Here is a 6,166-nt window from a genome sequence, read left to right as displayed (position 1 = left end):
CAGACAACTGACGGCCACTAGAGGTCGTTGTCTCCTCCTACAACTTAACCCTGTCAAGTATCTGCAGCTTGATCTGTTTCTGTTCATTTAGATAAAGAAACCTTTCAAAACCCCATTGAAGCCACCAGCCTCTCCAGTCTGCTGCTGCTGAAAATTGTGTTCAATATTAAAACATAATGTGCTTCTGTATTTCACCCACTTTGATCAACAATTAGTTTGATAGAGTAAACAGTAAATGCTGTGTAACTGTATATATCATTGTCAAGTGTAGAACTGTTGACATACACGAAAGATGAGATGACTCACCTCTACGAAAAAGTAACTTTCTAAATTTAAATGAATGGTGGCCAAGACTACTGCAAACCGATGTGAGTTGAACTGCTGACACAGCTCATCAGAATAATTTGAAACACTGATATGTTTGAAATGTTCAACGAGATGATTTCCAAGATTGACTTGTTCACTAGGATCTAGAAACAGGCCTTAATCAAAACTTCAGAGATAAAACGTGTTTTATTTAACAGACGAAAACAGTGTTCACAGGAGATATTACATTTATAACTCATTCTTTGCTTATGTAGAAAATGTTTTAGTCTTATGTTCACTTTCTGTTGAGGCTCGAGGTTTAGAAATCTACTGTTATTGTTTTCTTCATTGCTTTTCTGTGTCATGATATTTGGGGGTTTCCACACACACACAGAGCCTGTCAATGGCGTCTATAACTGACCATCCACCTTCCACTGTGGCTGGCAGGGCACCACCTCCTGTCCATTCCACCCACCTTGGCTCCCCGGGGGGCTCGGTGCAGCAGACGCTTCACATTTCACCTGGGTGTGCAATCTGGGCCTCACATGCTACCCACTGATAGGTGCTCCTTCCTGGAGAGAGGCCTGCCTCTGTCCTTGTAACCAGGACAGAGGGAGTTGGGTTCCACTGACTCATGCATTAAAGATAAAGCAGTGGAGGGTGAGTGTAGCCGAGGAACCACAACAGCTACTGTAACAGCTCTCTCCCACCGAGCGGAGTGGGATCTGTGAAAGGTCCAGGCTGCTGGGTGTGTGCTCTGTACCTCAGATGCTCTGCAGGGACAGAAGAGGTGATGGGTGAGTGGCCGCCGCACGCTGGCACCCGCTCGGCATCATGGAGCTGCAACGACGCCTGAACTGGATACGGCACCGACCCTGGAGGCCCCATGTCTACCACCGGGAGTTCAAGCGTAAGTGCAGCCGTCTTCAGATGTAAATAAATCCGGAGCGTTGATGTCTATTGCTTTATTAGTTTTCTCCGTTCTCATATTTTAGGCCCCTTTCAAAATGTCCTTTTAATTGTCTTAAGTGCTGCTGTGAACCTGAGAAGCTCGGCAAAGTCACTACTGTGTTATCAAGGGACGTATTAGAGACTCAGACAAACTGTGTCCTGCTGCTTTGAGAAAATCCTCATGTGCTCCTTGCTGCAGAAAACACGTTTATCTACTGTTTCTAAAGGTGTCTGATGATCTATAGTAAATATTCTGCAGGTTCTAAATGAGTCACGTGACTGAGGTGTCAGGTGAGACGCATGTTTAATGAGACATCTTGGAGTAAAATGTATACATCAGGTCACATGCAGATTTGAGACACAAACTCATTATTACATGCAAGTATTATGACAGGTCCCTCACATGTCCATTTATAGAAACACAAAATAACTACATATGTGTGTATCTTTAGTTTTCCTTTTGCTCACCGTTATCCAGAGAGGTTATCCCCCCCCCCCTGTACATCTGTGTGAGTAATATTACAAAAAAACTACTGGATGCATCACTTGGTGGAAGCCTGCGATATCCAGCTCAGAGGGGAGAGACAAGTTTCTTTATTTCTCACAGATTAATTCACGGGACTTGATGGAGAAATCAGGAATATTTAGGGAACTTTGGGGATTTGCAACTTGGTGCAGATCCAAATAAAAATCTACATCAGATGAATTTAAATGTGGTTTCATCAGGGAACTGTTGGGCCTTGGTGGAGGCTTGCACTCCACTCAGAGGCATTGTGGGTTTTATCTGCAGGATTATTGTGATTTTTTGTTGATATATTCACTGTTTTTTATGTCCGGTACGCATATGGTCTGGTAGTTTTGACATCTTTGTGCTCAATTTGATTCTCTATCATCATTTTGCTTCACTCATGCTGTGTCATTGTTTTGTGTCTCTGTCGTAGGTTGTTTTGTGTCTCTGGCTGTTCCGACTTGTTCTGTTGATTGTGCGTGATAAGATTACAGCACTTTGTTCTGGTGTCGCTCACCAACTGTAATTTCCTGACATTTCCGGCCCCTCTTTAAAATGTTGGCTGACTGCCTCACATGAGCTAAAGTCACGTGCACAGGAAACATGTGTATCGTAACATGCATAAAACTACAGCCCATTAGTGGATCGATAGAAACTGAGTGAACATCATCAACTGCTCTACTACAACTTCGTCCTTATACCCACATCCTGCTTCAGGAACTTTATCTTCCTCCTGGGAATCAGTAAAAAGTCTTCTAATGCATCGACTGCACATCTTGCACAAAGAGTAAACGCTGTGTCCTGTGCATGTTTGTCCGGAGAGTGCATGTATAAGTGTGCACGTTGGACTAGGTAACTGTTGACTCAGCAGTGAATAGTCATAACCATGGGGTAGGTGATCATTAGAGTTTTTTATGACAAGGAAAAAGCTTAAAATGCTGATGCGACTAAAGACATGTCCTGCAAAAGAACTCAGTTTTGTCTGGAATGTATTTGAACTCATGTTGTTTAATGGAGGCAGCGAAACCTGCAGTTTCACAGACGTCGAGAAATTATGTAAGAATGAGTTGAAATTGAAAAATTCAAATCAGGGCTAAGATATTCTGCTGCACTGGATGATGCATTATTTAATAAATTCTCCTCGCCGCTCCCGAATACCTTAAAATAAACTCCTGTTGTCACCTCTGGGGCTCAATATATTTCCTCTGCCTTTTCAAACATGCAACATGGACAAAGACACGATGACTTTCTGAGTTCCACTGTTATTGAAGTTCACGTTGAATAAGCTTGAAAGTTGAAAGTCTCCTTTCTTTCTTTTCTTACTCAAAGTTCTTGAATATTCTTCTTGATTTATCTGCTGCTGCTTCCAGACATATCAGTGATTTCTTACCATTTCAAAAGGTAAAAAAAATTCTAAATTCTCCTGATGACTCCGGTTTGTATTTCTAATTATATTTTATCTGACACGTGCTTTAACCTTGGCAACCACTCACTTAAATAGAAAGTTATTCATATCTGAGTATCTTTCAGAGATGAGGCACTTTGATGCCTTCAGGGCTACAACAAACTCTGGTGGTTGTTATTTACTGGAGAATTAGATATGTAGTGTCACATAGTATGAAGTACATCAGGCTGTACATTTACTGTATTTACTGTTTATTGGACACAGAAAGGGAAATACGTTATAACTTGATATCTATAATTGAAAATGATAGTCCTACACATAGCAGTTTAACTTTGTTTAGGAGAATCTCATTTACCTTTGCTGAATAATCACCTCTTCTTTACTCTGCAGGCATGAATGGGGGTTGAACCCATGATTTTTGGTTCATGAGACCAATGCCTTACCGCTTGGCCACCATGCCCACATTAAAGTCATCATCGAAACAAATTCAAACCGTTAAAATATTTCCATATTCTACAATTATTTACAATTCCTCTCTACAAAACTTTAAATGTCCATATTGTTGCGTCTATTTCTCTGCTTACTATCCCTTTGTGTTCCCAGTAACCACCAGCAGGGGGCCTCCACACTGTGATAATATAATTTACTGCTCACCACAGACACACACAGCACATAAAAACATGCTCCGAGGGAAGTGAAGCAAGAACATAATTCCTCATAACAATGTTTTGGAATGCAGCTAAAGTAATAAAAAAAAAAACTCTCTCTTCCTCCTCAAGATTTCATTCATCCTTCCTGTTTTCCCTCTGAGGCCAAGACGGGACTCGGAGCATCTTCCATCTGATTTCATGAGACGTGTCTGAAAGAAGAGGAGTTCTCTTTATCTCATGAGAATGAGATGATGAAAAGTCTCTCGCTCATCATGATATATGTATTTTTATGACTTCAACCTTAATGGAGGTGATTGAAATGAACCACTCTCATCAGATGGGGCTGTTCACTTTGTGTGACCTGTCTGACTCCTGCTCATTTCTCCTCTACCTCACTCTGTTGTTGTCTGCACCTCTCCCTCCCTCACCTCTGCCCTTCCTGCATTTGCTTTATTGCTTTCTCTCTTTCTCGTGTCAGCCTCTCCTCTCACTTATCGTCCCCCGCCCTGTGACCTCCCCCACATCTCCCACTCCCCTTATTATATCTCTCCTCCCTCCTTCCCTCCTCTCATCAGATCTTCATTATCCCCCTTCATGCTCCCGGTCTTCTCTCCTCCCATATCTTCTCCTCTCCTTCTCATTTTCTCTCTTCTCGCCTCCTCTACTCTAGATGCCTCTGTCCTATCCCCTCACTTTCTCCCCCTTCCTCTCCCTTCCCTCCTCTCCTCTTGCCCTCTCTCACCTCCTCTCCTAAAGTTTCCTCTCGCCTTCTCTTCCTTCCTCTCATGTCCTCTCCTCTAGTTCCTCTCCCTACTCCTCATGTCACTCTCTCCTCTCCTCTCCAGTCAGAATTGTAATGGTGCTCACTCTCTGAAAAAATCTTCCCACTCCATAGCAACGCGCCTCCTCACTCCTGCAGCCCCGCTGATTCAGGAGGCAGTGTTGGGATGTAAAACTACATCAGAGGAGATTACACATTGCCTAGGCTCATTTTCCACTTGTCATCTGTAGCTGGAAATGATACTCCCTCAGCGCTCAGCCACTATTCTCCTTTCTTCTAATTTCTGTCTCTGACTTTTTTTTTCTCTCTCTCTCTCTCTTCTTCTTTTCTCTCCTGCCTATCTACGCGTTTCCCCCGTCCCTCCCTCCTCGCCAGCAAAACAATTCAATTCACGAGTTTTCAGGGCACATGTGATACAGGAATCAAGCCGGCCCTTTCTCTGTAATTTCACACAATAAATCCAACAAGCAGGGCTGCTGCGTGGGCAGCTTATGAACACAGAGAACAACTAATGGAAAGAGAGTAAGAAAGGGAGAGAGAAAGGGAGGGGGGGTGGGGGGGAGAGAACAAAATAAATTGCTGCCTGCATATCCCGAAGAAGGAGTGCATGTTAAGCATTTATTTCTTTCTGCTGTAGCTTACATTTCCACTTGTGTTTGACAGCACGTCTTCGTATGCAAGTACCTTCAATCACAACACTTAAAAGCCCAGGCATGTAAATGATATTACTACTATTACAAGTGTGCTGTACGAATAAAAACAAATGGAAGAGTAAAAATCGCCCAGTTCATCTGAATAACATGTCATTCCAGTCATCTCCAACATGGCCATTTGCTCAGACTCTGAGACACAGACTGTAAATGAAGATGGATGACGCGTCTCCATTTCCTCCCACTATTCAGAAATGAAGCCAAAATATCCCAGATATGAACGTTGCCCTCTTGCGTATTTGGAGCGAGAGCATCAGGGCACCACATGGGCACCACATGGGCACCGTGGTCACCACTGTGCCAGTCTGCAGCTGGTGTGCAGCAGCTGTAATGCCATCCATATACACGCTCAACCTATTCTCAAGTCAGTCTCTGCTGTCAATCATGAGTCAATAGTACATTTTCCATCTGAATGTTTATTCTTACCCAACTTCCCGAAATTCAGCATACATGGTGCATTCATCTACATTTCCATCCAGTCCTGTTACTGCTCCTCATACTTAGAGTCGGGCACGTCAAGATCACTAATTGTTGGAGCTAATAGTCTTGTCAGGTCCCATTAATCCATCACAGAAGAAGAGGGGGCAGAGACAAGGCGTGATCACTGTAACAGAGCGCCACTTAAATCCCAAATGAAAGAAAATGACGTGGAGAATATGATGCATATATCACATTCATGTTTGTATTTTAATTCTGTACACTGGAGATTTTTTTGGACTAAGTCTGTTTCCCCATCCCATTTTGTTGATTGATTTACAAATTTAGAAAATAGAAAAATGATGAAAATGGAATGAAAATGATGGAAAAGCACTTGATGTGGAGACAGCTGAGAATCAATATCCTTCCACTGAGTAA

At 42.7% G+C, this 6,166-nt stretch overlaps 1 non-coding gene across 1 annotated transcript; it reads right to left on the bottom strand.

Moving 5' to 3' along the window:
- Nucleotides 1–3,558: 3,558 nt before the first annotated feature.
- On the bottom strand, nucleotides 3,559–3,630 carry trnam-cau (transfer RNA methionine (anticodon CAU)). Its single transcript has one exon. It is a non-coding gene; the product is annotated as a tRNA-Met (tRNA).
- Between the last annotated feature and the right edge of the window lie 2,536 nt (nucleotides 3,631–6,166).

This window comes from Pleuronectes platessa, chromosome 18 (genome assembly GCF_947347685.1).
Source record: "Pleuronectes platessa chromosome 18, fPlePla1.1, whole genome shotgun sequence".
Classification (NCBI taxonomy): Eukaryota; Metazoa; Chordata; class Actinopteri; order Pleuronectiformes; family Pleuronectidae; genus Pleuronectes; species Pleuronectes platessa.
This window is presented reverse-complemented; position numbering and strand designations above follow the sequence as displayed.